This window comes from Gasterosteus aculeatus, chromosome Y, assembly GCF_964276395.1.
Source record: "Gasterosteus aculeatus chromosome Y, fGasAcu3.hap1.1, whole genome shotgun sequence".
NCBI lineage: Eukaryota > Metazoa > Chordata > Actinopteri > Perciformes > Gasterosteidae > Gasterosteus > Gasterosteus aculeatus.
The window spans coordinates 10,151,754-10,174,532 of NC_135709.1; the positions used below are offsets into that span (position 1 = coordinate 10,151,754).

At 43.4% G+C, this 22,779-nt stretch overlaps 3 long non-coding RNA genes across 3 annotated transcripts; 1 reads left to right on the plus strand and 2 right to left on the minus strand.

The window, feature by feature from the left end:
• On the plus strand, positions 1–3,504 carry LOC120812561 (uncharacterized). Its single transcript, XR_013454899.1, has 4 exons — positions 1–104; positions 580–1,263; positions 1,429–1,556; positions 1,701–3,504. It is a non-coding gene; the product is annotated as an uncharacterized LOC120812561 (long non-coding RNA).
• Positions 3,505–11,391: 7,887 nt separating this feature from the next.
• Positions 11,392–12,368, minus strand: LOC144391037 (uncharacterized). The gene is made up of 4 exons (XR_013454900.1): positions 12,007–12,368; positions 11,807–11,868; positions 11,627–11,704; positions 11,392–11,525 (listed from the first exon to the last, which is right to left on the minus strand). It is a non-coding gene; the product is annotated as an uncharacterized LOC144391037 (long non-coding RNA).
• A 1,518-nt stretch (positions 12,369–13,886) lies between these two features.
• On the minus strand, positions 13,887–19,247 carry LOC144391034 (uncharacterized). Its single transcript, XR_013454895.1, has 6 exons — positions 19,110–19,247; positions 17,062–17,215; positions 15,729–16,970; positions 15,556–15,635; positions 14,680–14,850; positions 13,887–14,114 (listed from the first exon to the last, which is right to left on the minus strand). It is a non-coding gene; the product is annotated as an uncharacterized LOC144391034 (long non-coding RNA).
• Between the last annotated feature and the right edge of the window lie 3,532 nt (positions 19,248–22,779).

Here is a 22,779-nt window from a genome sequence, read left to right on the forward strand (position 1 = left end):
ATTTTTCTTAAAAACACGTGTTGAAGTGGCGTGTCTCCTACTTGGTTCAACTTGAAGTTGCTACAGCCTGGAGACTGAAGTCAACGTCGAGTAACACCGTTTAGGTAAGTACATTTTTCCTTTGTGTTTAACGCAATAATATGTTTATATTCTTTTCAGTTTACTCATAAAATATGCTGTCTGGTAGTAATCACCTCAGCATTTAATAAAAATGGGTTTTAATCAGTAGTGTAAATTGTAGATACATGGTTCATTCCGAGCGCGGCTATGGCTAATGCCATTGTAGTTCAAATGTAATATGAAGTCAAACCCTTCTTAAATATAGTTGTTTTGCCAAGTTTCAAAGTGCTGCCGTCTGTTTATCTGCACACAAAAAGACAACCTCACCAGCCCACACCCACCGGTTAACTTTTGGTGTTTTCTAACAAACAGATTTGTAATTCTGTGAACTGCTGTACATTGCATGTTAGAGGACAATTTAATGAATACATTTGGCGGATCTTTTTTTCCCCTACGGCATAACAACTGATTCCTAACGTTAACAATGCGTTTTGTTCCTTTGTTCACATTTTCTTGCAGATATCTTGACCAGAGCATTACCGGTTATCTTCACCCAAGAGACCTACTGTTGGACATTCTTTTTGGATTTAAAGGTAAACACATTGTTAGTCACAATGTCTAGTTACTGGGCCAAAAGGAGAAGAATATTGAAAGGAGTCAAGAGGGATAAAAAGGATATTGCGGCTACAAACAATGCTCTACTACTCTCTTTTTTCTGACTTTGACCAAGTAACTCCCCATGTTAATGAACATCTACATGGAATGGCTACAACAAACCATGTACAAACTGTAACCCCTGTAGCACAGGAAATAATTGTTGATGAGGCATGTGAAGCTGGTGAGATGTTTTCCTCAAGCACAGAAGATGATGAAGAGGAAGAGGATTGCCTAAGGACACAATTGGCAGGGTGGGCTATTGACAACATGATCCACCATGTGGCACTTGGTAAGCTTTTAACCATTTTGTCCAAGGATCATCCAACCCTTCCTAAAGACCCAAGAACCCGTCTTAAAACGGTGACTTGTGTTAAAACAACAGAACTCTCAGGTGGTGTATTTGTAGTTTGGTGTGATGCTTAATTTGTGATCTTGCCACTAAACTATATTTGTTAGATTTTCACATTCCTGTTTCCTATTTTTCAGAACAAGGTTTCTCACCAGTGGTCCAGTCTCCACTTCTAAGAGCCAAGAGTTTGAGTACAAGTAAGTGACGTTGTTTGTCTAAAACTATTGCCTCTATTTAAGATTAGGAATCCTTTTTTGCTTAATCTGTTCTTCATTAGGGCACTTGACTGCCCTGAATGAAAGGTGTGTTGTGCAATTCAGTAAATATATGCAATAACTTGTTGTCAATTTATCTGAGCGCAGCTGGAGGAGAACCAAGCCTGCTGGAGGGGAAGCAATGCACGAGCAGCTTGATAACTGCAGCTCACTTCAAGATCAGTTGAAGCAAGTTGGGACAATGATGAAGACCTTTGCTCGCACAAGGCAATCAGGTACGACTTGCAAACTCCTGTGTTTGTTTGATTAATTCCATCTGGGGCCACCTATACATGTTGTATACCAAGATGTAAATATCATAGTTTAGTAGTTGAGGGACCAGGACTGACTATGTTCTTTTATTTTGGGAATCCCTTTAGGCGCAGATCAGACCCTAATGCTGCGACGTCTTGGGAGAGTTTGGCGATGTTGTGCGTAGCATGGAAAACAAAATGGACACATTGCTGCAACATTTCAGTGCCAATGTGTCTGTTGGAGAGTTATCCCTGCCCAGTGGTCTTTTACTCCCCATAAACACCCAGGAAGATTTGGCGTTGCTTGACAGCAGCTTGAGGCAGGATAGCGAGCTCCAGGAACGATTTGTAAGTGTGCTGCTATTGTTTCTAACGCTGTAGGTTCTAAAGTCAAATTAAGATTGTACACTGCATATTCGACAGTCTGAATTCACAGCCTGTCACATTTGATATTTATGTATGAGAAGCTTCAGCGAAATGTAATATGGAGCACTTTTGGGGATTTTCAGCTTTTTTGGCCATCAAATGTGGGAAGGACCTGAAGACAACTGTGTAGAGAATGCTTCAGAGTATCTTCTCAAATCGCCTTTCAATTTCTACAACTTGGACTAGGGGCTAAAGCTTGTTTTAAAGACCTGTTCCTGAAGACCATTGTTCAAAGTAAAGCGGTAAAGCTGCCTTTGTTATAACTGTGGCGGAACGGCGGTTGACCTGCTGTCCGTCCGCGAAAGAAAGGCGGTCCGCCGGCGGCGATTACGCCATTCTGCCGCTGCTACGATCTCTGGCGAACCGCTGGCGGCCCGCCGACTCATTGCTATCTGGGACGGGGCTTCAAAAGGACGTATGACATCACCTCGCATTACCAAGACTAGCAAAGGCCTAGTTTATGCTTCTGCGTTTTCAGAGAGACGCAAGGACACGCAGACGCAAGACCCCCTTGCGTGTCCCTTGCGTGCCTTTTCACTCCTCCTTGCGTGCGTCAACCCATTTTTCTACGCAAGCCTCCCGCAGCGCACAAGGCTGCGATTGGTCTGCTATCTACATCCTTAACGGAGTCTCACATTTCTGGTTTCATAGCACAATACCGCCATTATTAAAGTGGAGAATGTTTACGAGAGAACGGATCAGATTGAAGAGCTTTTGTCAGAAGAAATGCGTAAATATGACCGCTTCTATATCCCGTCATTGGCGGACTATAAGGAAGCGCTGATGGTCTCTGATTCATGGAGAGAGATCTCCGCAAACGTCGGTTTGCCGGTTGAGAGGTGCACAAAGTTGTGGGGGAAAATACGGGACAAATGTGTCCGTGATGAAAAGCAGCAGTGTCGATGCACGGGGCAATAAAGTCTATGATAAATAAATAAACAAATAAATAAATAGACGTGACTCTCTAGGTCGTCTTGGACAAAAACACGTCACTCCGCCTGTTGTTCTGGCGGTGAATTGCTCTGCAACACACGCAAGACTTTTAGAACCGTGAATTGAAACGAGTGCGTCGACACAACGGTGCGTAAAGACGCAGAAGCATGCGCCAGCCTTAAGTAAAAGTATGTGAGTATATAGTTTTGCCGTATCTACTTCATAACAGTGGCTGTGGCTCGTGGGGTTGAGTGTGTTGTATCGATGATTGTAATAAAGCATTAATTTAAGATTCTAATTCAGATTATGTTAAACATACGTGCAATCTTAGTAAGCATCATGCGCTTCTATAAAACACATAACACGTATAGCGACTCTTGCCAGTGTGTGTATCAAAGTCATGACTTTTATCTAAATGTATTTAATGTGTTTTAAATTCTTATAGTCTCATAATAAAAACTCAGGAATTGCTCTTAAAAATAACCTTCTTGTTTGTAAAGCTGGTTGTTTTCCTGATCCCCAAGTGCTGTTCAGAGTTATATTTACCACTGCTTCCCTAGAGTGCATGGAAATGATAAAATTAAGAGTCACAGATTAGTGAGGGAAGATGCTGAAATCAGAGTTAAGTGAGTGCCTTGATTTAATAGAGCCCTGCTCCTAAAAAAACTATTTGCCAACACACAGCGAAAGCACCAGGGTGGCGTCTGAAATTAGGCTGGAAATCATATTCTCCAGTGGAACGACACACTGTGAGCAGTCTACTCTTTGCCACTTCTGGCTGCTGCCGAGCCAGCTGGAGGAGCCGCTGCATCCAAAGTCAGCACCATCACACTTAACTCCAAACTATTCCACGTCATAGCAAGTACTTTGTTAAGAATCAGAAATACACATAAACAACACTTCATTTGAAAAGGGCGTGATCTTTCTATAATGATTTATATTCCGTGATCTGAAAATTGGGGGAGGGGTCCTGTCATGATGAATAAACTTTACTCAACCCAGATCGCACACAATGGGTTTGTTTATTTCTGAAAATCATAGATAATGTTGAATGGGGTATTACTAGCGTAATATGACTTTCTTATAGACATAAAATTGTTCACTCCAAACCTGAATGAATTGTTGAACAGTGATTTTGCTTTTTTGTGGCTCTAGCTGTTGAAGATTGGACAAATCTCCTGAGGGTTTTAAGGACTGAATCCGACGTGGAGTTAGAAAGAAGGCGTCTGCAGGCAGGTCCTTACCTGCTATCATTACTAAACAACATTAGTTGTTTGTACTAATTAGCTGAAAAATTCATTGCACTAATCATTTTTAGCACATTTTTAGCACAGCTGGTCTGGTCCCGTGACCAGACCAGCGCCTAACGTGCGTCCAAGGGGCCCTTTCACCTGGCGGGATGAGCACAGGCATCGGCAGCAGACGGAATCCAAGAAAGCGACCTTACCACCTCGAAGTGGAATGGTTAGTATATAAAGTAACTATTGTAGCCTAGTTATCTTTGTGGGGATGTTTAATACCCAAAAGCTTGCAGATAATGTGACGCAGCTTTTATTTCCGTCTAATGTTATTGTTTGAACCTGTGCATGGTGTTAATACATGCTTATTGCTAAAACTAGCTAGCTAGCTACTAAAAAAAAGTGTCAGCTGAACTCAAAGTTAACTTAGTGTTAACAGTCTGAGGACGGCTCACATACCGTTAGTTTGTTCGACGGTATCACCTATTTCAACCGTCATTTTACGCAATAGAAAAACGATTCAACCGCTGTCGGGGCAAATTGGCATCTGCTGTGGAGGTGTTTAGCTACACCCGAGCTACTCGGAGCCATTGATTCACTCGGCCCATCCTTGGCCGCTCTCTTTTCCCTCTCACGCTCTACACACTGGCAGCGTGGCGTGTCTGTTTATAGTTAAACGGTTAGAGCTTACCCACTGCCTGCTAGAAACAGGACCGACGGCTATTTGTCACGCGGCACGCAAGCATTGGAAGCGTTTCCAGGCAAAATTTAATATGAAAAGATATGTTATTATATTTCAAAACGATTATCGATTTTCAAATATTGCACCTGTACAGAATGCAATATTCTGTAGTGTATTTACCGTCAATACTGCCGACGTTGTCTTTGCTGTAATCAAATCAGTATATATTTATGTGTAACATGAAGTATACTGCTTGAGTGCAGTAAATCAATGGGAAACATGCATATGGTTAGAGACAAGGCTAGCAGCAGCAGCGCCGCGTCAGACACGTTTCTGGTGTAAAAAGACAGAAAAATCCACGCAGCTGACAGAAATGCCACGTCGGCAGTGTGTAGACGGCCTCACATACGCTTGTTTACATGCCGGTTTTCTCTGTAACACAGGTGTTGTTTCGGTTTTATTACCTTATTGTATTTAACAGTGACATTGTAGTGCTGAGTTGTTGGCCTAAACGTTTTCTTGTTTTACAGATTCTTGTGGTGTGAGGATGCTATGGAAGTGTAAGTACTGTGAGTTTATCTGTGACAAAAAGGGGTTACCTTTTAAAACATTATCGGTTAAAACACGGAAACATGGTAGAACTGTCCTATTTCCCTGCTTACACCAGCAATGTTCAACTCCATTAATGCACTTAAGGTCTACTTAGCAAAGATTCACCAGAAAACCCACGGTGCACAACTTAGTGAAACTGCCCAAGTTACCTTTAACAGTCAGTCATGTGATTTTTCTGCACCCTGCACTAAAGCAGTCTTTCTCACTCACCTGCGCAGTACACATTTAAAGGTGAATCACAGAGTCCTGTGTCCATATAATGGCTGTAACTTATACACAAATGTGTATTCTATATTTAATGCACATAGAAGTAAGGAGCACAGAACACACAACTGGAGGATGTTCAGGCCAGAAATAGTCTCTAGTAGTGCAACTAATAACATGTCCCAAGAAGAACATGAGCCTTTAAATGACACCCTTGAATCAGAAGACAGTGATGATTCTACCAATGAAGATCTTAATGATCTAGAGAAACAGCTGGAGCACAACCTAGCAGCTCTTTTTTTAAAGATGCAAACGGTCCTACACGTTCCAGAACGTACGGTACAAGAAGTCATACAACAGCTGTTACAGATGTGTGAACTATCCCAGCCACTGCTGCATAATGCACTTAAGGACATTCTGAAACAACATACAGATGTAGATGATTCAGTTGTGGAAGAGTTAGTCAGGGCTGCCGCAAAGAGCAATCTGATCATGAAATTCTGTGGCAAGGATGGCCCCTTATCAACAACAAAAAGGAGAGCAGCATATGTGAATAAAAACTTTACAGAGATTAAACCAGTGGAGTACATTATTGAAAGAGGAAAAAATCTAGTGCTGTTAATGTTCCTTTGCATCCAATGCTACAGAAGATGTTGAATAGGGCAGATATTTTAGACAAAGCTCATCCGGTCCAAAATCATGTGCAACATGAGTACAGTTCATATAGAGATGGCCCGTACTGTAATGACAATGACCTCCTTAAAGGGGAGGAATTCAAAATCGCTGTTGGACTTTATACAGATGATTTTGAAGTGTCCAATCCTTTAGGACCATCTAGAAAGAAACACAAAATGAATGCAGTCTATTGGGTGATAGCGAATGTGCCATCAAAATACAGATCCACACTCCACTCCATTCAGCTTGCTGTTTTGTGTAAAGCCTCTCATGTAAAAGAATTTGGCTACGCTAAAATTCTCCACCCTCTCATTCATGATCTGGCTTCTTTGGAGCAACATGGTGTATATGTGGAGAAGTTGGGAGAATGTGTCAAAGGTATGGTTTTATATGTGGCTGCTGATAACCTGGCTGCTCATTCACTGGCAGGATTCTTTGAAAGTTTTATGGTAGACAGATTCTGCAGGTTCTGAATGGCGACGAGAGGCGAGATGCAAGCCACGGAGGTAAATTCAGGTGCTTTTGAACCCCGCACTATAGACACTCACAACCAGCAGGTGCAGGAGGTAAAGCAGGATCCCACTGTGGCAAAACGGTATGGTGTGAAAGGAGGGTGTGTATTGACTGACAGTCTGGAGCACTTTCATGTTGTTCGTGGGTACCCCCCTGACATCCTCCATGATCTTTTGGAAGGCATTGTTCCTGTTGAGTTATCCCTCTGCATTTCAGACATGATTTCTAAGAAATATTTCAGCATAGAAACACTGAATCATGCCATAAAAACCTTTGAATATGCTTTTCATGACAAAACTGACCAGCCTCAGCCAATTGTACATGGCTTCTCTGCCAAAGGGACCATAGGTGGCAATGGCCATGAGAACTGGGCCCTAATCACGCTGCTCCCACTTATCATTGGCCGTAAAGTCCCTGAAGGAGACAATGCATGGAACATTCTGCTGCTCCTAAAAGACATTGTTGAGTTGGCTGTCGCAACCAAGCACACTGAAGAGTCGGTGCATTTCCTTGACTGCAAAGTGTCAGAACATAGAGACTTGTTGCAAACGACATTCCCAGATTTTAGATTACGGCCAAAACACCACTACATTGAGCATCCGACCAAAAGTATTGAGTGGTTGACAGTATCAAATGCAGCATTGGGGTCTAATAGCATTAATATTGAAGTTTTGCCAGAGTCTGTGTTAAGATGGATGTCATTTACAACTTTAATAAGGGCCGTCTCGGTGCTATGAAGAGGTTGAAATCCTGACTGGAAATTGTCGTGGCAGCCAGTTGAAGCCAGGAAGTGATTAAGTTGTTGTAGGACAACTTTCTCAATTATTTTACTTATGAAAGGTAGATTTGAAATTGGTCTGCAGTTGTTGATAATAGAGGCATCTAGGCTCTGCTTTTTTAGGAGAGGTTCTAATAACTGCAGTTTTGAAAGCTTTTGGGAAATGGCCTGTCTGAATAGAGTTATTAACTATTTGCAATACGTCTGTTGCTAGGCAGTCAAAAACATTCTTAAAGAAGTTGGTGGGTAGAGCATCAAGAATGTAGCTCTTACATTGGCTGTTAAGCATCAGAAAATGATGGCTTACTATTTGGACACAAGTTCATTTTTCAAGCCTTCAATTGAAATGGACAAGTTCACCACAGCATCAATCACATCTTATCCTGAGAATGTCCAACAGGTTTTCTGCCAGAGGGTTCCTCAGCTTACATCAGTTCTAGTTGCATCATCAGTCTATGTAGATGGAATTCGATATTGTGCTGACATGATAGTCGCTGTTGGTTCATGTGCTGGCCTCCCTTCATTCAGGCAGATCAAACAGATAGTGGCACTTAACACTGAGATCCTGTTTGTTTGCAAAGAGATAACTGCATGGTATGGAAGTAAATCTGTGTCATCAGATTTTGAAAGAAAAAGGTGATTGAATTTTTTGCAGTTGAATATTTATGCATTGAAATCATGTATCTGAATTTTTTTTCAACGTTAAAATATTCAACCTCAAATAATTCAACCGCAAAAATTCAACCACAAAAAATTCAACCGCAAAAATTCAACCGCAAAAAATTCAACCGCAAAAATTCAACCGCAAAAAATTCAACCGCAACATCCGGGAACCCAAGGAAGAGCAATCGATTCTAGATTCAAGATCGGGAGCGTGCGTCAAGCAAAAGGAGCGAGCGCCCCAGTACAACTTCGGCTTGTCGACTATGATGACCGGATTTCAGCCATGTCCATTAATAATGGGGCTTCGTTGAGTGTTTTAACTTTAACTTCATGCCATCAGTGTGGTTTGTGTCTGTACGATTCAGTAATAGACAGCTGATGCTGGGATGCTTCGACAAGCTATTAGGAGTGATTGGCGGAGTTTTGAAACCAGGAACGCACTTGTAGAGCGCATAGGAGCCGCTGCAGCGTAGTGGGGAGGGGGCGACAGTACGTGCAGGTTATGCTGTTTACATGCACGATCATTGCATGTCCAACAGTGATGGGGTTTGATAAAGTCAAACTAGTATCACAACTTCTACTCAACTGTCTTTACTTTTAAGAACTTTATTAAAATTCAGTGACAGATCACAATCTCTGCTTCACAACTGTAAGGCCGTATGGGACAATAAACCTTTGTCACACTATAATGTGTATATGTCTGATATGTTCGTGTTTTTGGTGAGTTTTTTATGATGCTATATAATATATGACATCGTACTGAGAGCTTGAAAAAATAACCACAACCGAACGTCATCTCGTTTAACTTCCGCTTAGTTCACGTCCAATGTACAAATGTCAGCTGTCTATTACTGAATCGTACAGACACAAACCACACTGATGGCATATAATAGAGTTAAAACACACCGAAGCCCCATCACCGTTAGACATGCAATGATCGTGCATGTAAACAGCATAACCTGCACGTACTGTCAGGGTTATGCGTCTGCACACGCTCCGCTAAAGCTGCCGCCCGCCCCCCACTACGCTGCAGCGGCTCCTATGCGCTCTACAAGCACGTTCCTGGTTTCAAAACTCCGCCAATCACTCCTAATAGCTCGTCGAAGCATCCCAGCATCAGCTGTCTATTTCTGAATCGTACAGACACAAACCACACTGATGGCATGAAGTTAAAGTTAAAACACTCAACGAAGCCCCATTATTAATGGACATGGCTGAAATCCGGTCATCATAGTCGACAAGCCGAAGTTGTATTGGGGCGCTTGCTCCTTTTGCTTGACGCACGCTCCCGATCTTGAATCTAGAATCGATTGCTCTTCCTTGGGTTCCCGGATGTTGCGGTTGAATTTTTTGCGGTTGAATTTTTTGCGGTTGAATTTTTGCGGTTGAATTATTTGCGGTTGAATATTTTAACGTTGAAAAACATTCAGATACATGATTTCAATGCATAAATATTCAACTGCAAAAAATTCAATCACCTTTTTCTTTCAAAATCCGATGACACAGATTTACTTCCATAGCATGGTACCATGAGTATTTGAGATCTTTCGAACTCATCTGTGACAGCAGTAACCCTTCTCTCTGTGTGGTGCAGCTGAAAGAGCTGAATGATGTTTTCCCTTTTTCAGCGTACAGATATGGTGATAATTTAGTAGTGACCCTCAGGCGTTATATTCTGTGTTAAAAAAGCCACAGTAGGATTTCTGCAATCGATCTAGGCTGTAATGGAACATGTTGTAGCTTATTTTAAAACTCATGTTGAAATGTATAATGATACATTCTCTGAAGTTTTTTTTTTCCTAAATTTGTCACTTTGTCTAAGGGGACTATTTTCTCTTGTAAATCTGTGACACATTCAACACACACGCAACACAGACATGGATAACACCAACACACAAGACGGACACGAACAACATCCGCAATACAGACAACACCCACACACAAAACACAGACACGGACAACACACAACACAGACATGTACAACACTCACACACCAACAACACACCCATTTTTGAATGGATTTACCACTTTATTCTCACTGGTCATCTGTAAATTTATTAGTGTGATTTATGAGGTTTTTTTTTTTCTTCTCAGAATACACTGCATGAAAAGTGAGATTTTTGTCCCCGGAAATGCCCGGAAATCTCCCTAATTTCCGACAGTTTCCGACAATTTGCAACCTGTGCACGTTGCGTTTGTCTGTGCCACAAATTGTCGGAAACGAACCATGACGTATGTGGAGAGCTGGCGGAGGTGCGAATAGCCCTAATTAGCATATGAATGCAGCGAAACCGCGGGTGGCCGAGCCGAGCGGGCTTGAATATACTTACTCCTTATTATATAAAACCACAACTTTCTAACAAGTAAAATCACTTGTGATTGGCAGCAAAACCACACCTGGGCAGACCAGGCTTGAGTTTCCTTGTTCGTGATTGGATGAAACCACAACTTTCAATCATTCGTGATTGGTTGGCAGATCTGTCGCTATTGGTCACCCGCCTCATTTTATTTATATATATTTATATGTTCATATTATGCTGTATATTCATTTCATGGTTATCCTATGTAGGCTACAACACTATTATTAGGATACCAACCAGGACATAAATGAATTTATAGAGAAAATGAACATGGACCAGGAACATGTTTATGCAAAGAAAGAGCTTTATTAACAACACACAAACAACAACTACATACAAAGTGAGGATCTGCCCACACTTGGGTAAAGGCGGTTTAAAAAACTACAGCTCAGTAAACTGTTCGTTTGCCTCCTCGGGGTTGTAGACTGTCACTGGCGGCGTGTTTTCCGAGGCAGGTCTGTTGTGCAGGCGCCTAGTGTGTGTGGCTCTGTTTTTCTGAGTCGCCTCTAACCAGGACTGCACTCAGAAATGGCGGCGAGACCCCGAGACCCCGCGAACAACGCCATCCTCTTCGTCCGACGTGAGCTCTACGGTGGCGGATTTCCAGAGTTCCACCTCGTCATCAGCCAGCACACTTTGTCTCGATTCCAGCAGCTGTAAAAACAACAATGAATCAGTACTGTGCGATGCGATGCATATGGACACAACACATCTATCAATGCACCTGAAAAAAAGTCAGCAAATAAACCCTCTTTCTTCTCGCTCGACTTCGCGCTGAATTCTTCGCAGCTTCCGCCCGCAATGAGTGTTCCGGCTGGGAAAACCTGAAGCTCCTGCGTACCGTCTCAAAATACGTCTCACAGGCGGCTGGAAAACAATTAAATGAGTGTGGTATGAATAAAAAAAATCAAACGCAAGTCACAGTAACATTTAACAAGGAAGGAGAAACCGTAAACAGTGTTACTTACACACAATGACGTCGTCTAAATCTCGACTTTTCCCGGAGCAAATACGAGGTCACCGCCTCATTATGAGGCGAGATTAGTCTGAAAACAAAATGTACAGTTATGATCGGTATCCATCCTATGTTATCTATACGTATATATTTCCTTATACCGCAGAATGAAAGCATATTCTTTTAATCTTACCATTGCTCCGGTTCGTAGCGCCTGTTATTTGTCTCGGAGTTGTGAAGACGGCGCACCGCTTCCTGTAAACGACACGGCAAAGAAAATACACTTTAATAAAGCTGTTTCTGCTCACTTGTAAGGCTACTAGGCTACTCTTAGCTTTCGTTTTAGGCTACGCTACTTTTAGCTTAGCTTGCAGTCACCGAACGTATTCTTACCGCTATCTTGGGATTGTGCGCCCGTCTCCTCTTCTTTGAGTCAGTTCCTCCAGAGCCGCCATCCTCTCCTCTATGGACAGAAACCTGGAGAGTCCTGAACGCTCCAGTGGAGCGAACCGCTCGTTGATATCAGCAGTTTGTTGTTGGAGTTGACGAGACGATCCACTGAGAGCATTCAGCAGTTTCTTCTCGTCTGTCTGCGGACTGGCCGAAAGTTGGTGAGCGCGGAGAGGAGTTGAAGGCGAGTTGAACACGAGACGTCGTCCAGCCATTATTCACGAACCAGCAAAAACCAAACAAAGGAACTGGAGATACAGTTCTTCTGAATATAGTAACACACGTGTCTGTTTGTATGCTCGTCTTGCAAGTACTGCTGTATCAGTCATGCCTATGACCTCACACGTGATTGGACGAGGAGTCTAAGGGTCCTCCAATCACATACGAGGTTATTGTTATACAGAAGGACCAGTATTTTAGGAAGACAAATGGTTGGGACTTTGAAACAGCTGATATGCTTTATGTAAAGCAGTGTTTTGGTGTCAGCAGAACGACTTTCCCTAGAAAACTGTACAGTGGTGCCTCTTTCTCCATTCCACCAGACAATCTTGGATGAGTCTGACATACATGCAATGTTGACAATGTATCATCAGATGTACCCTTGTGTCACTGAGGTTGAATGTTTTGCCATGACATGTAAAAGGGTAACATATATGAATGTAACTTACTCTATCGATAGATGTAGAGCAGAAAGGTCAGCATATGTTCATGCTAAGTGGTGTGGAAACACTAACAGTTTTGAGGAACCCGTCTGTTACGTCCCCAGAAATCTGGGTTCGTATAATGTTTCCAATTCGGGGATTACGCGTGTGTGTGTGTGTTTGTTTTCCAGATAGGATTGGGACCCGAAGCTCCAACCCCTGGGCCAAGCTGGCTGGGCTCTTTAAAAAGCCCAGTTTTGGACCAGTTCGGGGGATGCTTGCTACATATTCACACATGTTGATCTTGGTTTGTACCCTGTGTGAGGAGACATTCATTTGTGTTCAGTGTTAGATAACTTGTGTTCCTTTTGGAAACGTGTAGCAGCAGAAGAGAGCAATTGTTTGTTTGTGTCGTTTGACTAATTATTTGTTTTCTCTTTTGTTCACAGGGAGTGGGGAGTAGATTTAGAGCTACCCCGGGGTATACATCACCCGTAGGTTTACTTCTGTCTAGAAACACCAGTTTAGACCTGAGCGGACCACCACCTGTAAGTTTGGTTAGGGCGCCTTGACCGTGTGCCAGGTAGAGTGTCTTTCGATTGGGGGGGGTTAGTATAGGTTAGGGGTGGGGACCTTTTGTTTATTTCTTTGTTTTGGTCCTGCCAGCCCTCCCCATTTCCCAGAAAGTTATTGTTTATTTATGTGTATTTATTTTGTTTGATAAAAGAGTTATACTATATTTGGTGTTTGTCGTTTTCTCGCACCGCGACTCCATACCCCTTTTGCTGGCACCGGTGGGCCGGAGCAGTGGGTTGTTATGTTCCCCTCCCTCCACAATTGGGGGCTCGTCCGGGATCTTGGCACCCCGCTGCTAGGACCACCCTGTGGTTGGTGTTTGGGGTGTGGTGTTGGGGTGTGAGTAAAGTTTAGTTGTTTTTTTCGTCTTGCCTGGTAGTTGTTCTGTCCTTGTCCTTGTCCCTGTTGTAGTATTGGTAGGTTGTAGTGTTCGTTGTGCACTGAATTGTGCAGGGTTGTGGTTTGAGCATGGCAACTTCTTCGGATGTGGCAGGCTTTATTTCGGAGCCCTCGTTGGGTTCATTGGTTAACCTGCGTAAGGTGGATTTGTTAGCGCTAGCGGACCACTACAATCTTACAGTTGAAAAGCAGGCTCGTAAAGAAAAGTTGGTAATGGTGATCAAAAGCCATTTATTGAGTCTGTCTAGGGCAGGAGTTATGGCTGTGGAGGATGTGGAAACAGAGGATGAGGGCCCTGTAGAGAATCTCTCGCCAGCAAGGCCAAAGGGCAGTGTTGGAGATTGGGATGCCCCAGTGCCTCAAACTCTGCCAAAGTATGCACCGTCGTCTCCTGAGTCTGTAGAGGTTGCTCGGCTAAAGTTGAAAACGGCCCGGCTGGAAGCAGACCAAAAAGACAGGGAAGACAAAAGGAGGTTTGAGATAGAAATGAGAAAAATAGAGGCAGACAAGGAGGCTCGTATTCACATTCGGCGAATGGAGCTTGATGCCGAGGGATCTTCTCACCTAGTGGGTAAGACCGGCCATTTTGATGTGGGAAGGAATATTGCGGTGGTTCCCCCATTTCGTGAGTCTGAGGTAGACTCTTATTTCTCTGCCTTTGAGCGGGTAGCTGCTGCTCTGCAGTGGCCAAAAGATGTCTGGCCTCTACTCTTACAATGTAAACTAACTGGGAAGGCCCAGGAGGTCATGGCCTCTCTCTCTATAGAGGACAGTTTACATTATGATGTGGTCAAAGCTACCGTGCTGCGTGCTTATGAGCTAGTGCCAGAAGCTTATGGACAGCGCTTTAGAAATTACAAAAAGAACAGTAGTAAAACATTTGTTGAGTTTGCAAGGGACAAAGAGTCGTTGTTTGACCGCTGGTGTGCAGCCAATAAAACATCTACTTATGAGGCTTTGAGAAATCAGATTTTGCTGGAGGATTTTAAGAACCACTTACCCGAAAGAATTGTGATGCATCTAAGTGAAAACAAAGTGGCGACGTTGAGTCAGGCAGCGGTCCTGGCCGATGAGTATGCCTTAACGCATAAAACTGTGTTTACAGCGTCCAGTCAGATCAGGACATCTGTTTCACCCACAGCTGGTGCGTCACGCTCTTCAGATCCTCCTACTGTTCCCAGGAAAGAGGACAGGGAATGTTTTTATTGCCACCGGAAAGGCCATTTAATTGCAGATTGTCTCTTACTCAAGAACAAGAAGTCACCCCCGCTGTCCCGTAAGAGTGTTGGATTAACTCAGTCTGTTTCTATCCAGCAAGCTACAAGTGCTAGCGAGGCTCTTGCAGGAAAACCAGACCTGGTGTATGCTCTGTTTGTGTCTGTCGGGAGTGTTTCATGCACAGGGAGAACTGAAGACCAAAGAGAAATAAAAATCCTACGTGACACTGGTGCAGCTCAGTCAGTTATCCTTGCAGATGTGTTGCCCTGGTCTGACCAGACATACTGTGGTTCACATATCCTTTTGTGTGGCATTGAAGCCAACCCAATTTCTGTGCCTTTACACTGGGTTCATATGCATTCTGACTTAGTTTCAGGTCGGTTCCGTGTTGGGGTGGTGCCTACGCTAGCAGTGGAAGGGGTAGCACTACTACTAGGAAACGACATTGCTGGAGGTAAGGTGTCTCCAGTACCAGAAGTAACAGACAGGCCACAACCTAATGGTTCTGACATTGTCTTGGTTCAAAAATACCCTCAAGTGTTCCCTGCATGTGTTTTAACAAGGGCACAAGCTTGCATGCAGGGGGATACAGTGAATTTGTCAACTATTTTTGAACAGGTTGAAACTGTAGAGGTAGAGCCTAACGCAGAGAAATTACCTTCTGTGCAGGCTGTGAAAGGGGGATGCGGAGTCAATCCCCAGTTAGGTGATGTGTTGTCATCCATCACACCAGAGAGACTGATTGAGTGGCAAAAAGAGGATGTCAGTCTCAATAAATGCTTTGATTCTGTGGTCTCTTTTGAAAAGGCAAAAGTACAGGAGACTGCTTACCTTGTGGACGCTGGTGTTTTAATGCGTAAATGGACTGCGCATAAAACAGGTGAGGACTGGGATACAGTTTGGCAGGTAGTGGTTCCGTCACCAATGCGCCAGCAAGTACTGTCGCTGGCTCATAACCCTGCATGGTCCGGACATTTAGGGGTAACTAAAACGTACAACAGAGTCCTCAGACATTTCTTTTGGCCAGGATTAAAATCTGACATTGTGCAATACTGCAAAACCTGTCATGTGTGCCAACTTACAGGGAAAGTGAACAAACCTGTTCCTCGTGTGCCACTTCACCCGATTCCGGTGATTGGAGAACCGTTTGAGCGGGTGATTATTTACTGTGTGGGTCCATTCCCAAAAACCCGAACCGGTAACCAGTTTCTGCTTACCATTATGTGCAGCGCCACTCGGTATCCGGAGGCAATTCCCCTCCGGACAATTACAGCAAAGACCATTATTAAGAGTTTGATCAAGTTCTTTTCCACCTTTGGGCTCCCCCGAGTGATCCAGACGGATCAAGGCACTAATTTCATGTCCAAACTGTTTTCTTCGGCATTAAAAACATTGTCCATCTCACACCAGGTCTCAAGCGCCTACCACCCAGAGAGTCAGGGGGCTCTTGAGCGCTGGCACCAGACACTGAAAACCATGCTGAGGAAGTATTGTATGGAAACAGGTGCTAACTGGGATGAGGGGGTTCCCTTTGTTTTGTTCGCTGTTAGGGAAACTGTACAGGAATCATTGGGGTTCAACCCTGCTGACCTCGTGTTCGGACACACGCCTAGGGGTCCGTTAAAAGTGTTAAAAGAGCGTGTTCTATCTGATGTGCCTAGTAGCACCCCTAAGAATGTGTTACATTTTGTAAGTCAGATGCGGGAGAGGCTGCATGCTGCCTGCATGCTAGCTCAGCAGTCTCTCTCTTCCTCTCAGACACGTATGAAAAAACGGTATGATAAACAAGCAAAAGACCGTGCATTTGTGCCAGGAGATCAAGTATTGGTTTTGTTACCAATCCCAGGTTCATCACTGTCTGCCAGTTTTTCTGGACCGTATATTGTGGAGCGCAAAGTCAGTGACACAAATTACATAATCAAAACACCAGATCGTAGGCGCACTTCTCGTTTGTGTCACGTGAACATGTTAAAAGCCTATCATGTGCGCGATTCTTCCGACAGCCCCTCTAGTGCTCCTGTTCAGTCTGCAGGCTCCAGCATGGCGTTGGTGGTGCCTGTGCCTGCTGTGGACCTAGAGGAGAACAATACTGATGGTTTGGAATTGCGTCACTCATTACAACAGTGTAAACGTCTCGGTAATTCAGAGATGCTACAAAACTTACCTTCATTAATGGAACATTTGGACGACAGTCAAAAAGATGATCTTGTGTCTCTAATACAGACGTTTCTCACAGTGTTCCAAGATGTACCCAAGAGCACGTCTGTTCTAACGCACGACGTGGATGTCGGCAGTACACATCCTATTCGGCAGCATCCCTATCGGGTAAACGCAAAAAAACGAGAGTTAATGAAAGGTGAGGTGGACTACTTGTTAAAACATAACATGGCAAAACGTAGTCACAGTGCTTGGAGCTCCCCGTGTATTCTAATTCCGAAACCAGACGGTACGTCCAGAGAGCAGGGATAGATTATGGCGAGACATTCTCACCGACAGCAAATCTGACAAGTATTCGTGTAGTGATGCAGAAGGCAGCCCAAGACGATTTGATTCTGCATCAAATGGATGTGAAAACCGCTTACCTACATGCCCCCATTGATCGAGACATCTACATGGAACAACCTGAAGGTTACAAAAAGGAGGGAGATGAGCTGGTGTGTAAACTAGAGAAGTCAATCTACGGCCTGAAGCAGTCGGGGCGAAATTGGAATGAGATGCTCCACACCTGCCTAGTAGATGACAACTTTATTTAGAACCCGACAGACCACTGTGTTTACACAAAAGAGTCTACAGAGACAGGGAAGGTAATAGTGGTCATTTGGGTGGATGATCTGATCATCGCAGCCAGCAACACCCAGAGTTTGGAGAGGGTGAAAAACATGCTTTCTAACAGATTTAAGATGAAGGACCCAGGTAAGTTGAAGTATTTTCTGGGCATGGACTTCAGCCAGTCTGACGGCTGGGTAAAAGTGTCACAAAGGAGGTTTGTAGAAAAACTACTGGAACGTTTCGACATGCAGGAGTGTAGGGTTAGAGAAACCCTATGTGAACCAAAGCTAGAATACTCTGAAGGTGCGCCTAAAATCTCCGATGTGAAGAAGTACAGGGAGGCTGTCGGCAGCCTCATTTACCTGACAACCTGTACACGCCCAGACATATGTTTCGTAGTGAACAAGTTATCACAACATTTTGCTGACCCTACAGATGAGCATTGGGTCACGGTGAAACATGTTTTGCGGTACCTCAGAGGTACTGCAGACAAACAGCTCTGTTTCACAAAAAGCCAAGGAAGCCTAGGCATACAAGCATATAGCGACGCAGACTGGGCTGCGGATGTTAGTGACAGACGCAGCACCACTGGGTATTGTGTGAGTATGAGTAAAGGTAGTTCCTTAGTATCTTGGAAAACCAAGAAGCAACCCACAGTAGCACTCTCCACATGCGAAGCCGAGTACATGGCTCTAGCTCTGACAATACAGGAGTGTATTCACTTGGAGCAACTACTGGGAGGGATGGATTCCTATGTGTATGAGAAAACGGTTGTCTACGAGGATAACCAGGGGACAATTGCGCTTGTTAGAAACCCGGTGTGCAGACAACGGTTTAAGCATGTGGACATAAAATATCATTTCGTCAGGTCTACCATAAGGGAAGACAAGATGTCCCTTGTTTACTGTCCCACCGACAACATGGTCGCAGACGTTATGACAAAGCCTGCCTCCAAACTTAAGTTAAAGAAATTCGGGGAAATCATGTTTGGTGTATAAAATGTTGATATTTGACTATGCCATGTTTTTGTTCTGTTTTTGTTTATTTGGTCATGTAAGTGTTGCACAGTATACATGTCATTCATAAGTGGGAGTATTAAGAGTGTATGAATGCATGTACCTGTAACTGTTTCCTGGGTCGTGATATCAAGAGCACCATTCCCATATAAGGGCAGTGTTCCCTCCCCTTTTCTCAGTGTGTACCCGTCTCTCCCGTGAGCGGGCAGTTGAGCATGTTGTGCTTACATTAAAGAATGCCACGAGTCGGATGGCTAAAGAGATAAACGCCTGGACGTCCGTTCATTCTCCGAAAATCATTGTTCCGCCGCGCAGGTAGGCCGAATAAATAAGCCTACCTGTCAACAGGTGGGCTACTACCGGACTTTTTGTAAAAACTTTTCAACGGTGGTAGCGCCCCTAACTACATTGCTCAGTCCCAAAGTACCTTTTAAATGGTCCGCAGAGTGCAGCTCTGCTTTCGAGTCCGCAAAAGCACTGCTTTGTACCGCTCCTGTGCTAACAGCTCCTAACTTTGACCACCCTTTCAAACTGGAGGTGGACGCCAGTATGGTGGGGGCTGGGGCGGTCCTCTTACAGGGAGATGAGGAAGGAGTAGATCGGCCAATTAGTTTTTTTTCCAAGAAGTTCAATCCGTGCCAGTCACGATACTCTACTATTGAACAAGAAACTCTTGCTTTATTGTTGGCCTTACAGTTCTTTGAGGTATACGTCGGTTCTAGTGTTGCGCCTGTAGGAGTATTCACAGACCATAATCCTCTTACATTCCTCAAAAGAATGTACAATCAGAACCGCCGTCTTATGCGGTGGGCTCTGATATTGCAAGGATACTATGTGTGTATCACTCACGTCAAAGGGACATCCAACGTAGTTGCCGACGCGTTGTCCCGTGCATACCAGGACTAGTTGTGTGCAAAAGGTGGCTTGCACACTTTTTTGGGGGGGGGGGGCGTGTTACGTCCCCAGAAATCTGGGTTCGTATAATGTTTCCAATTCGGGGATTACGCGTGTGTGTGTGTGTTTGTTTTCCAGATAGGATTGGGACCCGAAGCTCCACCCCCCTCGTCAGTGGTTGCAGCTGGCTGGGCTCTTTAAAAAGCCCAGTTTTGGACCAGTTCGGGGGATGCTTGCTACATATTCACACATGTTGATTTTGGTTTGTACCCTGTGTGAGGAGACATTCATTTGTGTTCAGTGTTAGATAACTTGTGTTCCTTTTGGAAACGTGTAGCAGCAGAAGAGAGCAATTGTTTGATTGTGTCGTTTGACTAATTATTTGTTTTCTCTTTTGTTCACAGGGAGTGGGGAGTAGATTTAGAGCTACCCCGGGGTATACATCACCCGTAGGTTTACTTCTGTCTAGAAACACCAGTTTAGACCTGAGCGGACCACCACCTGTAAGTTTGGTTAGGGCGCCTTGACCGTGTGCCAGGTAGAGTGTCTTTCGATTGGGGGGGGGGGGGGGGGGGTTAGTATAGGTTAGGGGTGGGGACCTTTTGTTTATTTCTTTGTTTTGGTCCTGCCAGCCCTCCCCATTTCCCAGAAAGTTATTGTTTATTTATGTGTATTTATTTTGTTTGATAAAAGAGTTATACTATATTTGGTGTTTGTCCTTTTCTCGCACCGCGACTCCATACTCCTTTTGCTGGCACCGGTGGGCCGGAGCAGTGGGTTGTCATGTTCCCCTCCCTTTTGGGAGCTGGAACGTAACACCGTCCTTGACCCTCTAGCACAGGGGTCTCAAACTCAAGTCAGGTATGGGCCAGATGCAGCCCACCTCGACCGAACGCGGGCCAGACCATTATGGCCGACGTGGGGGATGACACTGGCGGTCCGACCGGCGAACGGAGCGGTCGGCGCTGGGGTGGAGGTTATAAGTGGCTGCTAACAGCGAGGTTGCTACAATATGGAACTCGCAGGCCGCACTAACATTACACTTTCATATGAAGGCGGGGGCCACAAAATATCGTCCCGAGGGCCGCAATTGGCCCGCGGGCCGCGAGTTTGAGACCCCTGCTCTAGCAGAACTACGACCAGCCATTATAAAGCAGTTTATAGTTGTTAATGTTGTGTCAAAGGGTACGGCATTTAAACATGTTCTTGCACAAGTTTCCTGGCTTCATCCCCACCCGGACAGACATTTTTATGGAAAGCCAATAGAAGTTTGGGGCTTGCAGGGTACAGATACGTCATACCCAGCATCATTTCTGCCAGTTGAGCGCATTGCTATAAGATGTGTGGTTAATACATCCTCTGTGCATTTAAGTAAGAAAAAAAAAGGTCACTGTAGTCCTGCCACTATGCATTGTAGTTGAGCTCTAGGAGACTGTGATCTCTGCAGACCCCTCATTCTGATTCAAATGTTGTTTGCATGGAATGCTCATTTTACCTTGATTAAAGCTAATTTTTTTAAGAAGTTATTTTGTGTATCTTTTTTACAAAACATTTGCCATAATGCTAATTTCTGACAATTTACGGCAGTTTTCGGCGTTGCCCACAAATTGCCGTGAACAGCCGTAAACCTGAAATTCTACGACAATTTACAGTGCCGCATACTGACGAAAATCCCACTTTTCATGCAGTGATAGTACTCATAGTTTGGTTCATAAAATGGTGATCAGTGTTTGTCAAAGCCCAGTGTAACATTCTCAAATATTTTTGACTTGAAATCATCATTCAATTATGAAAATAGTTAAATTAGTAACTTCATCTATTCATCGTTGCAGTTTTCTTATTACCTAGATGGGTAACACTTTACTTGAATGGGTGTTCATAAGGCTGACATAACATTGTCATAAGCATGACATGACAGCTGTCATACATATCAATGAATACTTATGACAGTTGTCATTAAGTGTCATTCAGTAAGTTATGTCACTTTTGATGCAAAGGTGACATTGTTTGAGATGTCCTTGTTATGACAACTTGACATAAGCCAAGACATCAAAACCTGCCATTAACATGTCATAACAGACCTAACTGTCAAACTTAAGCAAAACGTTTGGCTTCATATCTTAGATAACACATTTCCCATTTCCCTTCTAGTGATTTAATGATTTTAACTTTGCATTAAGACATCATGTGCAATTACATAGTCAAACCAGTTTATGACAGTGTCACGACTGTTTTCTTTGAATTCAAGTAAAGTGGAACAATTAGATTCTTCAATTAAGATGTCATTATGTGTAATTACATAGTAAAACCAGTTTATAACAGTGTCATGACTGTTTTCTTTGAATTCAAGTAAAGTGGAACGATTTCAATGTTTCGTTAAAATGTCAAAGTGTTATTACACTGTCAGATGATAATAATACATTAACAAAAGCAACAGACAAGTCAAGAGATATTTTTTCCTTTATGTATTTCAACACAAAACATTTTGTTGTGATGCCACTCTATCATCTTAAGATGAAGCAGAAAAAACAATTTCCAAAATTCCTACATGTATTGCAGGGGTGTCAAAGTCAAATGGACGGAGGGCCAAATAAAAAATTTAGCTACAAGCCAAGGGCCGGACTGTTCGAATGTTCATTGAAAAATTTTTAAATGACGCATATAGTCTAGTGAACCTAATTGAACCTACTGAAAACCTAACAAATATATTCCAATATGATCAGATAAATAAAGCAATATTTTCTTATGGCTCTGTCAGTAATCTTTAATTTTCAACAGACACAAAAGACAAATTTCCTTTATATAAAAATCCCCATAACATGAACATTAAATGAAAGAAACCGGTATTCAAGGCACCATCAGTAGCCTATATTTTCTATTTTAGCAAAAGTGGGATAAATTTACTTCAAAGAAAAAAACAATAATAGCAATTTTCTATCATCCACTCAACTGAAATATTTTTAAAATATAATTAATCAAAAACAACACTTTGTTTAAGGAGAAGTAACATGCAGTGAAAACAAATATTAAACTTTAACTTTTAAACTTGAACTGAGTAAAAACTCTAAATATGTGATTGCACAGTAATGTTCACTTGTTTGAGGTTGAGGGTGATACTTGGTGGTGTCCCATCTTTTCCACAAGTTCATCAATGTTCGGGGTAAGGCTCTGAGCTGAGGAAATCCTCAGAATTGAGTGGAGGT